Source organism: Hesperophylax consimilis, chromosome 8 (genome assembly GCF_061612785.1).
Source record: "Hesperophylax consimilis isolate HC1 chromosome 8, BYU_Hcon_1.0, whole genome shotgun sequence".
NCBI lineage: Eukaryota > Metazoa > Arthropoda > Insecta > Trichoptera > Limnephilidae > Hesperophylax > Hesperophylax consimilis.
The window spans coordinates 36,599,630-36,622,831 of NC_142843.1; positions in this window are offsets into that span (position 1 = coordinate 36,599,630).

A 23,202-nucleotide genomic window follows, 5' to 3' on the forward strand; every position below is an offset into this window, starting at 1 on the left:
GATGTCCCGATGGAGTCCATGATGAGAGCCGGGAAGAATGTCCTTCGCGCAAGTGAGGTGCGCGGATTATCACTCGTTGAGCACCTTGTTAACTGATGGCAGATTGATGACTGACTGACTGATATCTAATGGATTTTTTTTTTCCGAGGTGCAAAGTCTCTTGTTAGGAGCTTTTTTTCTCGTTGTCTGAAGTGCGCAGGTACCTGGAGGGGGGGTTTTGTGCCCTATGTGCGGGCTGCCTTTAGGCGACTGAGTGATGTGAGATTGTTTTTTTTTATTTTGGTATGTGTGATTTATTTATTTATTTTTAAAAATATATTGTTTTAAGCCCGCACATTAGGGGGGGAGTAGAATGGAGATGGGGTATGGGTATTTGGAGAGGGTGTCGCTTGGATTGGGTTTACCCAGGCTAGAGATGCTGGGGTTGGGGTTTGATGCTAGGTTGCTGAAGAAAGTTTTGGCCAGATCGACTATGTGTTTCCTAAGTGGGGGGATTTTCGTGCCTGAATTTATTATCGAGTTTCTGACAAACCATGGACTTTTGGTGTATCGTCTGAGCGTTGCATTTTGGAATTGTTCCAGACGTTTGGTGTTCCCCGTGGCCCAGATGGGGGAGGCGTAGGTAATGATAGGTCTGATTTTAGCGCGGTAGATGGTGAGTTTATTGTAAAGAGAGGTTTTTGAGTTTGCATGAAGGAGGGGGTAGAGGGCACTAGAGGTTTTCCTGGCCTTGTTAAGCGTTTCTGAAATGTGGGCGGTCCAGGAAAGTTTTTTGTCAAGGGTCACTCCAAGATATTTGGCGGTGTTGTGCCATGGTATGACTTCGCCGTGAAGAGTTACAGCCCTCCAAGGGGTGCAACGGTTCTTTCTATGGGAGAAGAAAACCGCTACACTTTTGGAGGGGTTCACATCGATGCGCCACTTGTCATACCAGTCTTGGAGTTTGTTGATGTCTTGTTGGAGTCGGTAAGTTATCATCCTGGGAGAACTGTATTGCGCCAGAAGGGCCGTGTCGTCGGCGTAAATTGCTTTTTTGGAGTGGGGGGTTGAATTTTCTGGAAGGGGAATATCGTGTGTGTAGATATTGAAGAGGGTGGGGGACAGCAGGGATCCTTGGGGGACGCCTGCTGTCATGAAGCGAGTGGTGGAGAGGGCACTGCCGTACTTCACTTGGAAGGTGCGGCGATGTAGGAAAGATTTTAGGGTCCCGAGTAGCTGGGGATCGATCCCTGTGTCGTGGAGTTTGAAAAGTAGGCCGTTGAGCCATACTTTGTCGAAAGCTTTGGCTATGTCCAGGAATATGGTGCCAGTTGACCGCTGGGAGTTGAAGCCGCCGAGAATGAGTTCGGTGACTCTTAGGAGTTGATGAAGGGTAGAATGTTCAGCTCTGAAGCCGTGTTGCTCGTCGGGAAGTGTAGAGACTTCGTGTAAATGCTTGAGGAGCCTGGTGAGGAGGATTTGTTCGAAGATTTTTCCAATGTTGGAGAGGAGGCTGATTGGTCGGTGGTTTTCGCACTGGAGCCGGTCTTTGCCAGGTTTGGCTAAAACGATGACGTGGGCGTGCTTCCAGCTTTTGGGGAAGTGGCGCAGTCGAAGGGCGGTGTTGAAGAGGTTTACTAGGGCCAGAATTGTTTTGCGGGGGAGGGCTTTTAGTGCGAAATTTGTGATGCCGTCGGGACCTGGAGCTTTTTTGTTCTTCCGACTTTTTATAGTTCGGCGAACTTCTGCGGGTGTGGTGAAATGAATGTTGGTGGAGGGGAGGTTGTTGAAGATTGAGTTTACTTTGCGGTTGACGTTAGTAATGTGTATGGGGTCGGCGTGTTTGAGGCTGGGGCTAAATTGTTTTTCTAGGCTGTCTGCGAACGCCTCAGCTTTGTCCGGGTCGTCGAAGACGAGCCCGGATGAGGTTTGGATGGGGTGGTTTGGTGTGGAGGTGGTTTGAAGGGCTTTTGCAAGTTTCCATAAGGAGCCATCTTGTAGGTTGATGCTTTGTAGCTTGTCGTTCCAGGTTGAATTGGAGTGCTCTGTTAGTGCTTTTTTAATTTGGGCTTGAAGGCGGTTGATGACCGTTTTGATTCTGGGGTTTTGATATTTGTGCCATTGGCGACGAAGGGAGTTTTTTGTTTGGATGAGTGATTTTATTGGAGAGGGGAGAGAATCTTGGAGTGGGGGGGGGCTTTTCATGAGGTGAGATTTTGAGGCTTCGGATATTGCTGAGGAGATGGTTTCGGTGAGTTCGTCAACCGCGAGGTCCAGGTCCGCGGTGTTTTGGATGGATGAATTTATTTGGGTTTTTTCGCCGACTCTGTGCGAAAAGTATGTCCAATCAGTTTTGGTTTTCATTGTAGGTGGTGGCGTGGGGGCGAAACGTTGGAGGGTTAACAACACGGGGTTGTGGTCAGAGCTGAGGTCGGTGATGGATTCAATACAGTAATTCCAGGATGATTTGTAGAATAGAGCTATGTCGAGTACGTCGGGGGTGTAGCCCAGGTCGGAGAAATGGGTGGGGTCCACGGGGGCGACGGCTATGGTGTCTGGATGGGTATCGAGAAATTTGTGTAAAAAGATGCCGTAGGGGTTGGTGACTCTACTATTCCAGGCGGGGTGCTTTGCGTTAAAGTCTCCTGCTAGGATAGTAGGTACGTCGCCGCCAAGAAGTAGCTCGAGATCCGACTCCCGTAGCCGCTGCTGGGGGGGGTTGTAAATCGAGCTAAGTCTCAGCGGGCCGGAGTGTTTCGTGTATATGGTTATGGTGGTGCATTCGAGCGTTGTTAATGTGGGTGTGGGGTTGTGTAAGTGTGCGAGTTTAGTTCTCACGTAGATGGCGGTGCCGCCTCCGCGAGAGTGTGTGCGGTCATTCCGGTACATCGTGTAGTTTGCGATTTTTGGTGTGTGAGCGGGGGTGAGGTGAGTTTCGTTGATTAATAAAATGTCCAATTTGTGAGTGTTGGTGAACAGACGGAGCTCTGGGAGTTTGTTTCCGATACCGTTTGAATTCCAGAATGCAATGCGTAGCGCGGAGGGCAGGGTAGTCGAGCTAGCCATTTTAGTTGGAGAAAAGACCAAAGATTTGGGGGACTGCTGCTAGAAGGATGGTGACGTAGTCGGACGGTGAGCCCGCCGACATGAACTTTGGGAGGAGATCGAAGAAGAGTTCTTCGATCTTGGAGAAATTTATTTTGGCGATAAAATCGAAAAAACTGAAGGGGGGGGCGGTAGAGAGGGGGGCGGTAGAGAGGGGGGCGGTAGGTAGGGGGGGGGGGGTATAAAGGGGGCGATAAGGGGGGCGATAAGGGGGGCGGTGGTTGTGAGGGGGGCGGTATGGAGGGCGTTAATGTTAAGGGGGGCGGTAAGGGTTGGGGGGGCGCTCGGGTTTGAGGCCCTGGCGTAGGAGATGGTTGGGTCAGATGGGCGGGAGGAGAAGGTGGTTTGGGAGGGTACCTGCGCACGTGAGTTTGTTCGGAGGGCGGATGGTGCTGGTCTCTTTGGGCAGAGAGAGTAGTTTGCGGTGTGGGGTCCAGAGCAGTTTGCGCATTTGCCGGGGCCGTCTTCCCTCTGCTTCAGGCATTCAGCGGTGAAGTGAGGCCCCGCGCATTTGACGCAGCGGGGGGGAGGTGGCAGCCCTTCGAGGAGTGTCCGAAGAACTGGCATCGGTGGCATTGGGAGGGGGCAGATTTCTGATCAAGGAATTCCACCTTTATGATAAGGTGGAATATGGAGGTAAGTTGGAAGATCTGCCTCCCTGTTTCTCCGTGGGTGAGCTGGACGAGCACCATTGGTACGTCGGTGCGGTCGGGTCCAGCTCGCATTCTTGTCACTGAAATCACAGGGAGTTGTTGGTTTTCCAGCTCCACTCTGATTTCTTCGGTGGTTATTGATGTAGGGATGCCACGGAGAACTGCCTTTGTCGTTTTGTCTTCGGACAACTCGAAAGTGTGGAAGGGGGTCAGCTGCTCATCAAGCATCTTTGTCGCAAGACGGAAACTGGAAGAGTTGGAGGTGGTGAGTGCGATGCCGTGGGGGATGACCTTTGCGTGGGCGATGTTTACCCCCGCCGCCATCAGTTTTGTACGGAGGGCGTTCCAGTTTGTTGCAGATTTGATTAAAATGGGCGGAATTTTGGCCGTGCGGTGAGAGTGTGCGGTGGGGGTGGTGAAGGGGCCAGCGGTAGCGGGTACGTCGGTGATGATGGTTTCAGTTGGGTCGGAGTCCGGGGTGGTCAGGATGGTGAAGCTGTTATGGGTCGGTATCGGTGAAGAGGGGCGGGGGGAAGAGGCGGGGGCCCTCCTTTTCTTCCGGGCAGGGGCACTCCATTCACCGTTCAGCGGGGGGAAATCTTCCGTGGGCTGGGGGGCGTGGATTTGTGCGGTGGTGGTCGGTTGGAGTATGGTGGTGAGGTTTAGCTGGGTCTTGGGAGCAAGCTTGGTTTGCGGCGGGGCGGGGGCCTTTACGGGCGACACTATGGGAGACAGGAGCTGAGGAGTGTAGTTTGTAGTCGGGAGCCTGGGTGGTGGTGTGGTGGTCGAAAGCGAGGTCGTGGCTGTGGTGGCTGGTGGGAGAGTGGTAATAAAAGCTTGAATGACTGCCAGAGGTGGGTTTTTGGTGCGGAGGTCATTCAGTAGCGACTCGAGGTTTTGTGTCAGGTTCATGACTCCGACTGACTCGGCTGGCCTGAGTTCTGGTTTGCTGGTTTTTTTTTACACTGAAGTTCGACTGTGGCTCGTTAGTTCCTTCACGCTCGACACTGACTGGACTGACTGACTGCTTTCTTCACGCTGACTGACTGACTTCTTCATGCTGTCGCTTTTAAAAGGTAAAGCTTCTAGAACAATTTGGTTGCTATGTATAATTTGCCAAACAAAAATGAAAAATAATAAAAGAACATCCAAGAATCTTGTTTGGAAAATATCGAAACTTCTGGAATTCCGTTCAAATGAAGTAGTGGCGTACCGCTACATTACCGCTACCGCTACATAGTTCATTAAAAAGAGTGCCATACAAAATGACCAGAGTTTAGAGGAAATTATTTTGTTCTTAAAATGAAAGAGTATTTTTTGTTTAGTGTAGGTAGGTACCTAAAGAAATTAGTGCACCTAAAAAAGTAATTTTGTTTTCTACCTTTTATTTTATGTTATTCGTTAATAATGTTCACACAGGTAATACCTAGATACTGTTTATTTTTTTATATTATTTACGAAGAAGTTATAACTTATTTAAAAAAGCACAACCATTTATTTGAAATAAGGAATGATAATTTTTAATTAATAGTAGTTGTAAAACAATGAATCTCGTGTCAGTTTTTTTTGTTTGAGAGAAAACTACATTTATTTTCATGTATAACTTGAATTTACAATATTTTGTTAGTGTTACTGTAGGTAGGTAGGTAATTTTTAATTTTAATTATATTGTAGTTCATTAAAAAGAGTGTCATAATAATACGACCAAAGTTTAAAAGAAATTATTTTGTTCTTAAGATGAAAGCTCTTCATTTAGCTTGAGAGAAAACGCTTATTTTTTTCATACATTAAGTATTATTTGCATTAAAAATATTTTGTTATTGTAGGTAGGATGATACTTTTTGATTTTAATTTTATAATTGTAGTTCATTAAAAAGAGTGCTTTACAATATGACCAAAGTTTAGAATAAATTATTTGGTTATGTGATTAAATAAAAGGTGTTTCAATTTTAAAACAAATTATTTGTTCTTAAGATGAAAGAGTATTTTTGTTTAGTGTACCTTAACAAATTAGGTATAAAAAAAAGTTATTTTGTTTTCCACCTTTTATTTTATGTTATTTCTTTTTTTATGTTATAAACGAAGCGATTTTATTTAAATAAGGAGCGATAATTATGTTATGTTTATTTTTAGTTCAAATATCAGAGACTGAATGATTTATATATATAATATTTAAAAATAAAGGCTGATTGATTAAGACTGACTATTTTTTTCACGAAAACATGACCTTATATATATTTTTTTTTAATTTGCGGACCCCCCCCTTATCAAAGCTATATATACGTCCGTGGTTGGCTGACAACGTCCATTAATTTTCCATCGTCCATGGTTACTTCCTACAGTAGTATGGCATTGTTATTTTCAGGAATGCAGTAATGATTTTTACAGAGATTTTAGTAGAAATACTCTAGGCCTGGTTCAAGGTCATTCGTTCCGCCAACTTTTCACATTAGTGTAAAATTAAATCAAAATAATTAACACTATTTTATTTTAATTATATAAACAAAATTTATTTCATTTAAATTTTCACACCATTCTATTTCGACTACTGGACCCTAGACAGGCCAATAAAATATCTGTTCTAGAAAGAATTTTGACCTACGAACATATATATATATATAAATTAACAAACAAAAAATGTATTTTTGCGAGATTGATGAAATTTTGCACACTTAACTTTCAAAATAAGAGGAAGGTCACTGCCTACATGAGATCTCAAAAAACCACATTAGTTAGAGAGAAGCTAGTGTTAGATAAAATAAACCCGAAGTAAGACAAAATTGACCTTACTTACCTACCCACATTCTATTGGTTAATCTCTTCAGTGATAAAAATCTAAATTAACAATCAAGTAATATTAAGCCAAAAATAAATTAATAAATGGCAATAAATTTATAAATCATAAAGAAGGTAGATATCGACATGGGAAATAATTTAGTGCCTTTCTTATTTGAGATCATAAAAGACAGACCTTTGCCACCATAATAAAACTGAAAGCAAAAATATGTTTGTGCATTCGTCGTTTTATTTGCATATTGCGTGTGCAGGGGTGAGGGATAAAGATGTCAAGTTGTCAAGAAGTTCCAGACAGGACATTGGACAAGGCGTTTTGCCATCAAACAGGCAACATTCAAATTGAAGGAATGGTGATAACGATTGATAGCCCTCATCTTTGTGGTTATAACAGCGGAATCGAAGAAATATTTGTCCTTGCAAGAAAGGACTTGTGACGTATGGACGTTTTACACGATGTTTTTTTTAAATAAAATTTCCATATGTGTCGCCTTTTCACATCGATTCGGGATGAAAAAGGACAATTATGTCCTATTTTGGTTTACTTTGATAATGAAGTTACTTCATTTCTAACCATATTTATATTTTATAATGTTACAAGATCCTGTACTATCATACACTCTATGATATGAGGTTTTACTCCTACACCAAACAAGAGCTAGTTCTCTTCATTGTTATTGTTGTAGAAATACTAAAAAACACTTTTTTCACTATTTTGTGCTTATTATTTTTTAATGTGTTGTTATCTATTTTAAAAGAATATATTGTGAAATAAAAAAGTAAAAATAAAAATTTCTGCCATTGTTAAAACCCTTTTTTTCACGGCAAAATAAACATATGCTACGCATGGTAATAAATATTATTAAAATGTATATTTAACAATTATTTTATAAATAATTGAAAAAAATAAAATAATTATACATCAGTAAATACAATATATATCTAGACGTATGTGGCACTCTATACATACAGCATAATTAATTAAAACATTTACATCTCTATGGGATTATCGGGAAGAGTTTGAGAAGTATAACATAAATTAAAGTGTCTCATTATACATTGAATCATGAAAATAGTAAATTCATATTTGAAAAAATCTGATGGATTTTTTTTGTAGTTTTTCCGATCCAAAAAAGAAAGAAAAAATACATTCACAGAAATAACACAAGGACGTGCGATGAAATCCGACTACCAATTAAAGGACACGGCCAACACAAAAGGAACGAAATATTATAAAGTCCTGCAGGAAAAGAAAAATGAATAGAAAAACCTATTAAAAGAATTGAACACTCGTATCATATACATTAAGGTCAGTAGGAAGCGTTCAAATATGGTTTGAAAGGGAGATATGTAAATACAAATGTTAGAGAGAGAGCGCTAATATTAAAAAAGAACGATAATAATTAAGCTAAAATTGTGAAAATATTTAATAAAACACAATTCGTTTGAAATAGGGCAAAAATATTTTGACAAATGCTTTAGTTTCATTTAAAGGTACTCTCTGTATTTTGTCCATGGCTATAACATATTAAACAACAGGATAAAACGAGTTTTAAATAATTTTCAGAGCTTACTTTGCGATTTTTTTCTATCGAGTGAATTTCATATAATTAGCGTTTCGGCATAAAAAATGTACAGATATTATCTTCAAAAATAGCATTTGTTTTGGAACTTAAAAACTTAAAGAGTTTACAAGAAACTTTTTATAAATCGGTAGAAATTGGGTATGCGGGGGTTTAATTTGTAGGTAAGGTAGTCATCATCTTCGTAATTTGAAAATTAGAAAATCTGCTGAACTTTGAAAACCGCATTTATTGTTCTGCTTATTTATATTTATCAACAAGAAAAAATAAAAACCGCAAATGCATTTACACGTTTGCACAAACATTATAATAATATTCATTATGCAGTTCTGAGAGGTTTTCAGTTCCCACGCATCCGTGGAGATATACGAGATAACGCTGCACTCAGCATTGAGACTTGAGACAAAGGACCTAATTTGTATCCGACATGTTTATTTGTCCTGAATCAATGCTGCCAACGAGATAATGGAAAATGTACCTTTTTTATTACCGACACTATTGTATAATATTAAGGTGCTTTAAGGAAATTGTTGTCAAGAAATTATCTGAAAACTTGATACGAATCTGATGTAAAACTGTCCTAAGCGGTAAATTGTCTAACAGAGCATTTTTTCTAATTTCTATCACCTAAAAGTGTGATTAGAGGGAGACGTTACAAGTTACAGATAATTAAAGATCGTTTTCTTCTAATGCGTCATTTTATCAGTGTGTTGAAAAAGTGACCCTTACCAGTCAATCTTTAGTGTAATAAAAGTTTAACACAATCCTAAACCACGTTGTGACGTTTGGGATTGTTTTGCACCCGCAATTAAAACAACAATTTGACCGGTCAGTGGCTGAGATGGCATCGCTTTTCTGGTTCCCACCCAGGCGTCGTGAGATCAATTCCTCGGCTGGCTAAATCCTCCAACACGACACAAGCAACATTTCCGCTTACTGTGATGGTGGTAGGAGTTTTTCAAAGATTGGTTTTTTGTAACCCAGGTAGGTATGTTTCTAATTTTAATTTTATTTCAACTTTAAAATAAAATAATGACTTGTCTAAAATCAAACGACAACCGAAGACAAGTTTAAATGTAAAAACGTACCAAATAACTATATACATGGGATAGCTTTACCAAAAAATTATAAATATAATATTTACTAGCTGACGTCTACCCGGTGTTGCTCGGGGAACTAAATGGTCTAATGCAGAGGTTCCCAAACTTTTTTGCCCCGTAGACCACTTGCAAAAAAAAAAATTTCCATTGACCCCCTGCCTGCCGAATATTGAATTTTCCTAAAACTATCAATGTCCCATGTGATAATAATTTATTTTTTTCGTAAAAAGATTCCCTTCCCTTGCCTGTCCAACAACCGGGTGGCGGTATAGTTCCTCTGTCTTTACACTGTGCAGACAGGGGCGCCCTTGTGAGGTATTACACCAAATGAAAATGAAGCAGGATAAGCAACGGGAATTTCTTTCTGTAGCTGGCCCTACAGAACTGCCCCTTAAGTTCTTTGTCAGCGCTTATTCCGGTCAGTTTTTCTTGTCACATAATATCCGATTCTTCAACGTTCCATTTCCATAGTCAAAATGTCCTCAAACTAAGTTTTGAAGTCTGTGTGAAGTGCATTTAAATGTTGAACGACATTATTACCCTGGACGTTTGTCAAAAACAAGTTGGGGAACTAAGAAAATACGCGGCTTCCAATGTGCAATGTTTTGCTTGAATATATTAATTCTGACGAGAAAAGGAACGTAGACTCTATTTATATACCTTAATTAACAACTTTACGAAATATAATGCAAAATAAATGCAAATATGAAATAGGTTATTTCTCAGTCTATTAAATTTGTGTTAGGTCTATTGTGTTATTTACGGAACTCCTAAATGTTGACTTGAGGTAAATGGGGGTCCGCCGTTACGTACCCTTATTTGAATCTCGTGGACACCCAGATTTTTTTCTCGCTAACATAGACCCCCAGCAAGCCAATATCAACCCCTGGGGGTCCATATAGACCACTTTGGGAACCTCTGGTCTAGTGTGAAGTTTTGAGTTTATGAGGCCTATTTACAATTCCGTAGTACATTATTGTGATGTATCTCATAAGGTTTAGCCAGCGTTAGCAAGTCCTGAAAACAGTTTTTTTACGACTTGATTATAAAACATCGACTTTTCTCTACTTTCTATAAACATAATACGCATGTATTATATACAGGGTTTTCCAATAAGAGGTGTTATTTTGGTATTCAATCGTAAAAGATCAATGATTTCGTTGCTTGTGTGGCACGTAGCGCCGTCTTGTTAAAATTAAACGTTCTCCAGATCAATACCATCCAATTCCGGCCATAAAAAATCATTAATCATCTCTCGATAGCGCAATCCATTCACCGTAACTGTTGCTCAGCCTCATTTCTCCGCCGGACCATAAACCGCACCAAACAGTCACACGTTGAGGATAGAGAGGCTTTTCAACAATAACTCTTGGGTTTTCCGAGCCCCAGATGAGACAATTTTGCTTTTTGACGAAGCCACCGAGGTGGAAATGGGCCTCATCACTCAAGATGATTTGCATTTGATTCACTCAAGTGAATTTTAATAATTTCAATGCGTTGTTGAAGCGTGTATCGTTCCATTTTTATTAATGGCGTAGTTTCTACTTGTCAAATGTCAAAAAATGACAGCTTCAAAAGTAACATCTACCGAAATAGCGGGCTATTCAAAATAACACCTCTTATTGGAAAACCTGTATATAAACCTTCCGGAAGAAATTTTCTAAGCGATACTGAAAACCCAATCAAAATCCGTTGCGTAGTTTACAAGAACTAAGCGCACAAACAGACAGACGCGGATAGCAACTTTATTTTATACTATTTAATATTTATGCGAATGTAAAACTGTGCAACGTGCTTGGCATAGTTTTGCACTTACAATGTCACTCGGTTTGTCGTTTAGAGCTAATTTACATTGTCAATTTTAAACGAAAATATTTTTATGGAATGTCGTTTAGGCCAGTTTTACAATAGATTTAATTTAAGGCGATGCACTACGTCGTGTAATATTTTTAATTGAGCCGCTATCAATAACAACTCTTACGTAGATGGCGATAAGGTTTAAATTCCCGCTTAACACCATACGCCTGTTTTGATTTATGCAAGAAAAAAACATGGCCAAAAAGTGCCTTTTATTTTATTTTGCGGATGTTCAGGCATAAATATTTAATTTTTTTCCGATCATTTTTTAAATAACTTCATTTTCCACATTATACAATAAAATCATAACCGAAAATGGGTTCGTTAGTAGGAGATTTTGAACTTTAAAGCAGTTTTCATAGGCCTTATACAATATTTTTTTCTGGGCTTATAAAAAGACTTATCTAAAAAATACTCGATTATTACATAGGCCAAAATGTATTCTACTCGCAGTATTTAATTAAAGCATCTGAAACATTTCTAGGCGACCAAATTTTCAAACCAAAAACACATGATTTTGCATTACTACGTATGGCATCGCCTTAATCTAAATTTGAGATGGTTTCGCCAACCCTTAATCAACTTCTTATTTTTTCACATGAAAAATTACTAATTTGAAAATCAGATACTAATTCCCATTATATCATTTATTTCCCCCTTTATTCTTGTACAAACATAAACACTAGCAATCACCATACAGATGAGACGTCTTCTCCAGGTGTAAGTAATTGGGTATATATTTCAAGAAACATATAGCCTGTTTAGCCGCCACGTATAGAATAGGAAAATAACTATTGAGGGGCGTTTCAATTACCAACTTTTTTTTTCTTCGTGAGACATACATAAAGAATTAAAAACATAATTATAACATACATACATAAAGTTACCAAAGAATCAACCAACGTCATAAGGTTTATCGAATAATTATATTAATAAAATATATGAATAATTTATACAACGCATTTCTGAAATACTTGTTTCTAGATCAACGAACTTTTTAATCATACAACGTTTTTCAATAAGACGCCATTAATATTATTCAATTAGAGAAAAATAAAAGACAATGTTTCTGCTTTTTAATTAAAAGTATAAATTTAAAATTTGAATTTCGATTTTGTTTTTGTTTTCTTGGAATAAATGAATGAAGTGGAATATTGTAAATTAGTGGAAATTAACATCCCGACGTCCGATCGAGCTGATACACGGCAAATAGACTCGTTGTCGATGACAATGCATTCTATCAAATTTTGGTGGCACTCACGCACACACACGCACACACACATACGCATTTCTCTGAAATAGGATGACAGTATACAAATTTACGGCAGATAATACTCGTACATGAAATAAATCCATACAATTGGGTTTTAGCTTAAGACGAGACAATATCCTAATATAAAGCCAGAATCATAACGACATAAGTGATGAAGTCGTGTAAAAACATTATTCGGCGCTCGGCCCGGCGTAATAGATGGACCTACTGTCGACTCTACCCTGGCAGGCCAAGAAAATCGATCTTTCCGTGGGGTTTATTTTAATTATTTCCGATGAACGTATTACTAAAATCTCAAATGTTTCTTGAGGGATCCCTCGGGAAGTTACTAATTCATCGCCTAGAAAAATAAAATCTGGTGCTTGCAGCTAATTTTATAGTTAACTCAAACCTTTTTTGGATTTTTGTAATACGTTCCATCAGAATTAATTAAAATGTGAGTAAAAAGATATATATTATAGTAAGAATAGATATATTATAGTAAAAATAGATAAATTATAGTAAGAATAGATTTATTATATCGTATTTCTACAGCATTCAGTCTACTTTCATCCTTCCTCTGCCAGTTCCATGCCTAACTGCCATTCATCGGGATAGGTTCCAGCACTCCATTGTACACTGCTAGTTTCGCATCTATTCTTTGAACATTTTTTGTCAGCGCCATTGTAAATTCACACTTACACGATGTAATTATTTTTTTACATCCCGTTGCTGCATCTTTCTCATCTAGTTCGAAGATCTTTTGCGAAGACACGTGCGAGAAACTGAACGGGAGGTGATAAATACACGTGGCGTTATTTTGACGTCTCCATCACTTCTGTTCCATGTGGAATCCGTGTCGACGCGGTCACCCCTCGCGTTTTGTTCAACCCCTGTCAACAAGTGAATCTGTTTAGCCGCTAAGGGGGACTTTGTTTATATTGTGAGTTCGTAGTTGATACACAGCATAAGCAAACTTGAAAGGTAAACATAGATAATTAAGTACCTTCCTAACCTAACCGTAACAACCTACCCAAAAACCTATCATCTAAAAATATGGTATTTTGATGGGTTCCACGACAAAAGAGAACATTGAAGAAAAAAACCTAGACCTTTTGTTTATTATTTATTTATACAATACTTTCAATTGTAAAAGTTGTGCATAATATAAGTATAAAGAATAGTATAAGTATAAAATCAAATTTTTTCACAGTCCCCACTAGGGTTTTCTGTTCTCAGGAGGCCTGTAGTTTTTAAACTTTTGTATTTAGTTTCAAGTGGATGAGTTTTTGTATTTAGGAAGCATGTTTACGAGAGATGGGAAGGCTGACAGAGATATTGAAAGAAGGGTAAATGCAGGTAACTCCGTTAATGGAGGAAAGAACGCCGTTGGCGCTAACAAAAAATTGTCCAAAGAAGCGAAGTTAGCAGTCCACAATGGAGTGCTGGTACCTACCTTGATGTATGGAAGTGAGGCATGGAACTGGCAAAGAAAGGATGAAAGTAGATTAAATGCTGTTGAAATGAGATCCCTGAGGCGTATGTGTGGTAAAACCATGTTTGATCGTGTGAGGAATGTGGAGATCCGCAAAGAGTGCAAGGCTGATGTAAGCGTAATGAGTAAGATTAAGAAAGGGACGCTTAGATGGTTTGGGCATGTAGAGCGAATGAGCGAAGATAGGAGTGTAAGGAGGATATATGACAACAATAATACCGCTGTACAGAAACACGCTGTGAATTTCGTTCCTGTTTAAAATCAAACAAGTAAATATTCTAAACGTATTTGACAAAAAATAGTGCACTAATATATACGGAATTGCAGTAGCAGTGTAGTAAAGAAGTGTCAAGCTGTACTAGTACATCTGTAATAACCTAAATCCGAATTTTTGAAAAAAAAGTTTGCTCTCAAAACATTTGATAAACAGCGATTTACTCGGTAATAGGCCAGTGTTGAACTCAGTTTGTGTGTGTGTGTGTGTACGTGCTACGACGTTCGACCGCCGACCAACATCGTCCACGCAGGGCCGCTAAACCTTTTACCGCTCTACATTTCGAAGCAGTACCATGGACACCAGTGACACCTTTTCTTTCATCTCTGCGGCAAACCAAATTATAAATTCCTTACAAAATACTATAATGGACCCAAGCAATAAGTTTACAAAAGAACAAATGGGGAAATTGTCACCAAAACTCACAGAACTGCTAGGGAATATAAGCCTTGTTGCTACCAAAATGGGCTTTCTGGAGAATAATCAACCTGCTGATATAAAAAAACAAAAAAATATAAAAAACAAGTACAGTATCTTAATTACTCCAAAAAATAAAGATACATCAACAGAAATACAAAATAAAATTCAAAGGCACTTTAAAACCAGCCAATTAGGAATATGCATTGAAGGCATTAAAAAAATCTCCCAAAATCGAATTGTAATCGATTGTGTTAATAAAGAAGACGCTAAAAAACTACAAACTTTAATTACTAAAGATCTACATGATATTGACTGCAAAGAATTAACAAAGAAAAAACCAACAATGATATTCAAGGGAATTTTCAACGACTTTATCAAAGAAGATTTTACTGACGATATCTTGAACAAAAATGAGGATATCAAAATTGTAACGCAAGAAACAGAAAAAAATTCTATTTTTAACCTAAAAACAATAATTAAAAACAAATACAATGACACCGCTAACTACATAGTAGAAGTAGACAGCACAACCAGGAAGATTCTATTAAATAAAGAAAAAATAAACATTGGCTACCAGCGAGTTACGGTTGGCGACGCCTGCCCAGTAATACAATGCTACTTCTGTCTACGTTACGGACATACATCAAGAAACTGCAACCAGAAAGAGAAAAACAATTCGCCTTCCTGCTCGCACTGTGGAGCTGCTCACTTGTTCAAAGAATGTGCCTCAACAAATCAACCGAGGTGTGTAAACTGCACTTTTCAAAATGAGAGATTTCAACTGTCATTTCCTACCAATCATAATGCGAATGATAAAACCAACTGTTTATATTATAAAAAAATGCTGGCATTCGCACAACAGAAAATTGAATACTAATTTGGATTCAAGGTATATTTTTCATAGTAACTCATGTTTATTGTCAATATATTATGCATGTACCTGCACTTTCAAAATTTTAAAAACTAACAAAATTAATAATGCTATGACATATTCTTTAAAAAAACATGATGTTCCCTATCAATCTCCAGTATATAAAACAAGTATACTTACTATTAAAACTGAAAATTCTAAGAAATATTAAAAAATGATACTAACAATTAAAAAAAAAATGTCCATAATCAAACGAACTGTCAATATTACAAAAAAATACTTGCTCTCACGGAACAAAAACTGGAATATTGTTATAAATTTTAAAGATGTCTATAAAAATATTTCATATCTATTCTCAATGTCTTACAAATACGCATGTACTTTTGAATATCCACAAGCTATAAAAAATAATAATAATATAGTCTATACATTAAAAAACCGACAAATCTTTCATCATTCTACATACTTTAAAGTCAGGATATATGTATTTAAAACCAAAAAATTTAAATCATTCTCTATATATAAGATAAAAAACCTAAATATTTTCTTCATGATAACACATCTCTACTTACTACACTTTTATGTTTATTTTTACAATTCATTACATCTACGTTCTACATTTGTATATTCCTACCAGAAAATAGAAAATACAATAACAATCCACAACTGCATTTATCGAATGCTAGTAAATTACAGAATACTAAAGTCTAATTATAGATATATTAATTTGTCAAAATTATTATTATATACATTACTAATCCATATATCATGCTGCCAATATTCTATATGCAATAAATCTCTACACTATATGTTCACTTGTACTATTGATATATTCTTACAAACGCTTTTTTTTTATTGTAATTATTATAAAAAGAAGAACGAATCAAATTAATTATTGCTGTCAATTAAACAAACACTCACTATGTCTCCGAGTATTATCTAAACATAAAATAAATCTTATAGAAAAAATCAAAACCTACAATTTTAGATATGAACTGAAATCGAGCAAGAATAGTGTTACACTAATTATGAGCATTATTACTTATTCATTTACTCGTAGAATTTTATATACATATTTTATCACACCTAAATAAATACAATGGAAAATTTTAACTTAAGCGAAATTGATAAAAATCTAAATATAGAAGAATACGTATGTGAAGCAGCCAGTGAATGCAATAAGATCTATGACAATATAATAAATAGACTAACAATCTTGCACCTAAACATTAGAAGTATAAATAAAAACATGGATGAACTTTTGGTATCCCTAAATACATTATGTTCACAGCCAGATTTCATAATACTATCCGAGGCGCACATACATGCAAACATAAATATACCAATCATCCCAAACTACAAAAATTACAATACAAATTATCAGATTAATAAAAATAGTGGAATTGTAGTATACGCTAAAGAAAAATTTACTGATATCAATATTACCGAAATACACATATGCAAAGCAAACTGTTTGTCATTAAATTTTGTTTTAAATAATATGCCATTCAATATAATCGCAATATATCGAACACACAGTTCTGATGTACCTTTATTTATAGAAGAATTAAAAAAAATACTATGTAACAAAAACCATCTAAATTGTATCGTAATAGGTGATTTAAATATTAATATTGGTCCTAATAACCACTGTAAAAATAAATTAGATTATATAAATGCTATGAATGAAATGAACTTTATATCATGTGTAAATAATTTCACAAGAGAATTTGCAAACCAATCGCCATCATGCCTGGACCACATATGGAGCAATATTAAACACACAGAAAAAATTAAATCTATTATATGGAAAAATGATATAACAGATCACCATACAAATATTTTTATTTATGATTTCAATAAAAACTTAGGATTAAATGACTCTAGAAAAAATATTAACATAATTTCCAAATTGAACAATGTAAAATTAAACAATAAATTAAGTAACGAATCTTGGTCCTCGATACTAAATTGCCAAAACCCAGACATGTGCGCAAACTTCTTTGAAGAAACTTTAAATGCTCATATCGCAGACTGTACAACCTTTATAAATAATCAACCAAGTTCTAAATTAAGGCAAATCAAACCATGGATTACGCAAGGATTACTCATATCTATCCGGAAAAAAGAAAAACTTTTCATAGACACAAAAAAAAACCCTACCAGTAGCCAAGTAAAAAACGAATACAAAATATTCCGGAACAAACTCATTAAAATTATCAAAGACACAAAAGAAAAATATTACAGGGAGAAAATAATCCTCACAAAAGAAAACCCTAAAAAAACATGGAACACTATAAATGAAATAATGAATAAAAATAATAAAAATAAGTCTACAATAAATGTCATAAACAATAATGGAACTAACATAAATGCTATCCGTGAACCAAAAATGTGCGCAAATATTTTCAACAAATTTTTCGCTACCGTCGGTCAAAAACTTGCATATAAAATTGACCAAAATTATCAACCTGATGACATACATGAAGATAAAATAACAAATAGCAATCTTTCAAATTTTAAACCGACTTCAGAAAAAAATATTGAAAACATAATACAATCACTTAAAAATGGTAGTGCGCCAGGATACGACGGTATAACTACAGAAATCTTGAAAAAATACTGCAATTTTCTAACCAAACCGATTACGCATATAATTAATGTAAGTACTAAATACGGAATATTCCCGTCTAACTACAAAAAAGCCATTATAATCCCAGTATATAAATCCGGAGATCCAAAAGAAGTAAACAATTACCGCCCAATATCCTTATTATCCAACATTGCAAAAATACACGAAAAAGTAATAAAAAAACAAATTACTGATTATACAGATAACCAAAAAAGTATTAACCCTAGTCAATACGGTTTTAGAGATAAACTTAGCACACAAGACGCAATTGCAGAATTAACTAAGATTATTTACAAAACATTAGATAGAGGCAAAAAATGCTTAAGTATATTCATTGACCTCAGTAAAGCTTTTGATAGTGTCTCACATTCAAAATTAATTAATAAAGTAAATAATATAGGAATTACTGGCAAAGCTAAAACATGGTTAAAAAGTTATCTCTATCAAAGAACTCAACAGGTTAAAGTAAACAACGAATTAAGTGAAATAGAAAATATAGATTTTGGAATTCCACAAGGAACTGTTTTGGGACCTTTACTTTTTATATTATATGTTAATGAACTTTTTCAACTCCCAATCATTGGAAACATCATATCTTACGCAGATGATACAGTTATAACTATTGAAGGAAATTCATGGAATGAGGTCGTAGTATCAGCTAATAATGCAATAAATATCGTTAAACTATGGTTTGACGAAAATTTATTGACACTGAATGTCGAAAAAACCCATTTTATACCTTATAGCCTAACAGGGAATAACTCAAATGTAAATCTAAACATAAAAATTCACGAAAGAAATTGCCTCCTTAAATTCGCACCCTGTAATTCAAACTGTATAAACATTAGTAGTAAAAAAGAAATAAAATATCTTGGAATAATTATTGATAATAACATTAAATGGAAAAGTCAAATAAATTCCACAGTAGACAGAATGAGAAAACTAATCTATATATTTTTTAGACTAAGAAATATTGTATCATTAAAAATACTAAAAGATATTTATTATGCATTGGCGCACTCTGTCCTACAATATGGAATCGTGGCTTGGGGGGGTGCATATAAATCATCCCTACTCCCACTGGAAACTATTCAAAAAATACTAATAAAAATCATCTTAAAAAAGCCATATTACTACCCAACTATAAATGTTTTTCAAGATTTCCCGGTTCCCCCACTTACAAAAATTTATGACAAAATTGCACTTCTACAAATACATAAAGATTTCTTTAATAAAAATAATTTACCACAATTGAATATTAGCAAAAGAATAATATCTGTTGGAGGACTAACCGTGCCACTAGCACGAACCACAACAGCACAACATCACTATATATTCAAGGGTGTAAAATTATTTAATAAATTACCCCTTGATATACGATCGGAAGAAAACTACGAAAAATATAAAAAAAAAATTAAATTAAAATACTCTTGTACCACCTCATAACTTTACTTATTGTTTAGAAATATGTTTTTGCCTTTTAAATTCTTTGAATAATTTATTAACTAACCTATATTTTTATTACTTTTATTGTTATTTTTTGTGTTATTTTTTGTTTTATTACTAATATTTTTTGTTTAATTTAAACAAATGTAAAAATATTTTTGTTGTCCTCTCCTAAACACAAGCAGCTGCTTTATTAGGAGAGTGATTGATATATTTTTGTTTATATTGTTAAAAAAATTGTAACCTTGTTTATATGTTTCAATAAATAAAAAATAAAAAAATAAAAAATATGATGCAAATGTGAATGGTAGCAGAAGTCGGGGACGCCCGAGGAAGACATGGCACGATCAAGTGAATCAGATACTCGAGTCGGGCCATGTCAAGAGTCAGAATAATAGAAGATTATGTATGAGACGATGTATGAATGTGAATGAGGCAAGGAGTGTGTGCCAAGACCGAGTTGTTTGGCGGTCCGTCCTCTCTTCCTACCCCTGCGGGGAAACGGCGTGATGGTTAGTTAGTTTAGTTAGTTAGTTGTCTTTACATCGTCTTCATAATTCAATTTTAACCTAACCTGCAAGTAACTAATAAACTAACAATCACGCAATTTCCCCGCAGGGCTAGGCAGAGAGGATGGACCTTCAAACAGCTCTGTCTTGGCATACCCCTTGCTTACTTTGATATGAATATTATCAGTAATAATTAATTTACTTAATAGTGCCATGTCTTCCTCAAGCGGAGAACTCTTGAGGCCAATCCCGCACTGGTGTAAATTTCACTAATTATTTACGTTGTTCCGATGCGATGATGTGATTATCCATTAGCGGATTTGATATTTGATTCCAATCAAAATTAATGTTGTGTTAACATGATATAAAATAATGAGCAAACAACTGGTATCTTCGAATAAAGTTGATCTTGCATGGACGCCCGACACGCGTTCATCGTGTTTTGCTAGCATGCAGCACCCCAAAAACAGTCAAAGAGGGGGAGATTCTGAATTTTATAACCTGCACATTGTCAACCCAACTATTTTCAACTCACAATGCCAATGTCCAGTGCCGAGCGCAGCTATATCGCGTGTTCTATAAAATTTTATAATTTCCAGTAAGATTTTTTTGATGGTGTTGAAACTACTGGGGCGAAACCGGGTAGTAGCTTCCAGTGCATATTATTAATATATGAACTGTAATATATTATTTTTGTTTGTAATTCAGGTCTGTTTTTACCTTCTCAAAAGAATAAAAATACATAGTATGTACACTGTAATCATTAATTTTAATGTATTTTCTTTGAACTAACTAACTAACTAACTAACCATCACGCCGTTTCCCCGCAGGGGTAGGCAGAGAGGACGGACCGCCAAACAACTCGGTCTTGGCACACACTCCTTGCCTCATTCACATTCATACATCGTCTCATACATACTCTTCTATTATTCTGACTCTTGACATGGCCCGACTCGAGTATCTGATTCACTTGATCGTGCCATGTCTTCCTCGGGCGTCCCCGACTTCTGCTACCATTCACATTTGCATCATATATCCTCCTTACACTCCTATCTTCGCTCATTCGCTCTACATGCCCAAACCATCTAAGCGTCCCTTTCTTAATCTTACTCATTACGCTTACATCAGCCTTGCACTCTTTGCGGATCTCCACATTCCTCACACGATCAAACATGGTTTTACCACACATACGCCTCAGGGATCTCATTTCAACAGCATTTAATCTACTTTCATCCTTTCTTTGCCAGTTCCATGCCTCACTTCCATACATCAAGGTAGGTACCAGCACTCCGTTGTGGACTGCTAACTTCGCTTCTTTGGACAATTTTTTGTTAGCGCCTACGGCGTTTAGTCCTCCATTAACGGAATTACCTGCATTTACCCTTCTTTCGATATCTCTGTCAGCCTTCCCATCTCTCGTAAACATACTTCCTAAATACACAAACTCATCCACCTGCTCCAAGTATTCCCCATTCACAATTATATTGCACACTGTTTTCGTACTCTCTCTTTCAAACACCATTACTTTAGACTTGCTTACATTCATCATTAACTCATTCTTCATGCATACTTCGTTCATCCTAGACACGAGAGACTGTAGATCATCTATACTATTAGCAATCAGCACCGCATCATCAGCATACAACAGGCAACATACTTTCAAATTATTCAAATTCGCGCCCAATCCCACCTCTTTCAATTCTTGCATACAATTATCCATGTATAGATTGAATAACCACGGTGACATTACGCAGCCTTGTTTAACACCTTTTGTGATATCAAACCACCCCGTAAAACCACCGTTTACCCTAACACATGCAACGCTTCCCTCATACAGAGACGCAATTGCCTGAATCAGATTCGTATTCACTCCATACTTGGACAACACCTTCCATAGCTTTTTCCTGTCGACTCGGTCGTATGCTTTTTGTAAATCTACAAAGGCACAGAAAAGTTTCTGGTTTTTTGCCAGAAACTTCTCAGTGAGCATACGCAATGAGAAGATCTGGTCCATGCACCCCCTTCCACTCATGAAAGCACCTTGCACATCCCATATTTTATCCTTAACATTAACATTATCAAACATTATAATAAAGTTAAAACATATTATATATTATACAAGGTGTCCGGGGGTAAAGTGCACTAACTTCAGGAGGTGATTCTATGTTATTATATAAGTAAAAGAGATAAAAAAATTCGAAATTCCAAATTATTTTGGTAGTTTTCAGGAATACTTTCAGGACACCTGTATATAGAATAACAGAAGAGTATGTATGAGTCGATATATGAATGTGAATAAAGCAATAAGTATGTACCGAGAGGGTTAACCCTCTAGGGAAACGGTGTTTTGGTTAGTTGTTTAGTTAGTTAGTAATAAAATAGGTAACCCAATAATAACTAACAAAAACCAGCAATAATTATTTGGTTCTAATTAATATTCGAATTATCGCGCCCCCTTTTCCGCATCCTGCGCAAAACAAAACGTATTTTTTACACTGATTAAAAACTACCTACCGTGAAGTTATAATTGGCGCCAGCATTAAATTATTCCTGCAGGATAACACGAGATAATAAAATCCATTTCTTCTAACAGGTCCACTGAGCACTGTTCATAAATAAACCGTACTGTTGCTTCGTTGCTTGCAATAACACCGCATTAACATATTATACACAACACTATAGTAAACGTAAACAAGGAAAAATTCACGTACACTTCACTTTTTAAAAATCATTCAACGATATAAATTATAACCATAGACAAACTAGAATTTGAAAGAAACAAAGTTATGGCCAAACGAACGGCGAATCACGGCGAAATTCAAAATTAGAACAACAACGCTTCGAATAAACGTCAGCGCCGTTGTGGCCGATGTCTCGACTATTCTCAGCATGGGAGCAATGAAGATTCAAGTTGCGTTTTACAATTATAAAACTTCACATGGGGTTTTTATTATTATTTAAGGGCTGAAGCCGAGACATCCGCTTGCTTTGTTTATAGCAGGATAGCGTAAATAATGTAACGCATACTGAACAGGCAACAGGCAATCTGGTCGAGGAGCAGCGTTCTGTCGTTGAGTGTTACATAGTATATTGTACTGTAGATAGGTAGGTACGGTAGAAAAAAATATTAGTAGGCATTTAAAAATAAAATAATAGCATTGAAAAAAAAAATCGTATGAAATTGCACGGACCGCAAGTTTAGTATTATCTCTTCAGCGGTAGGTAGGTACTAA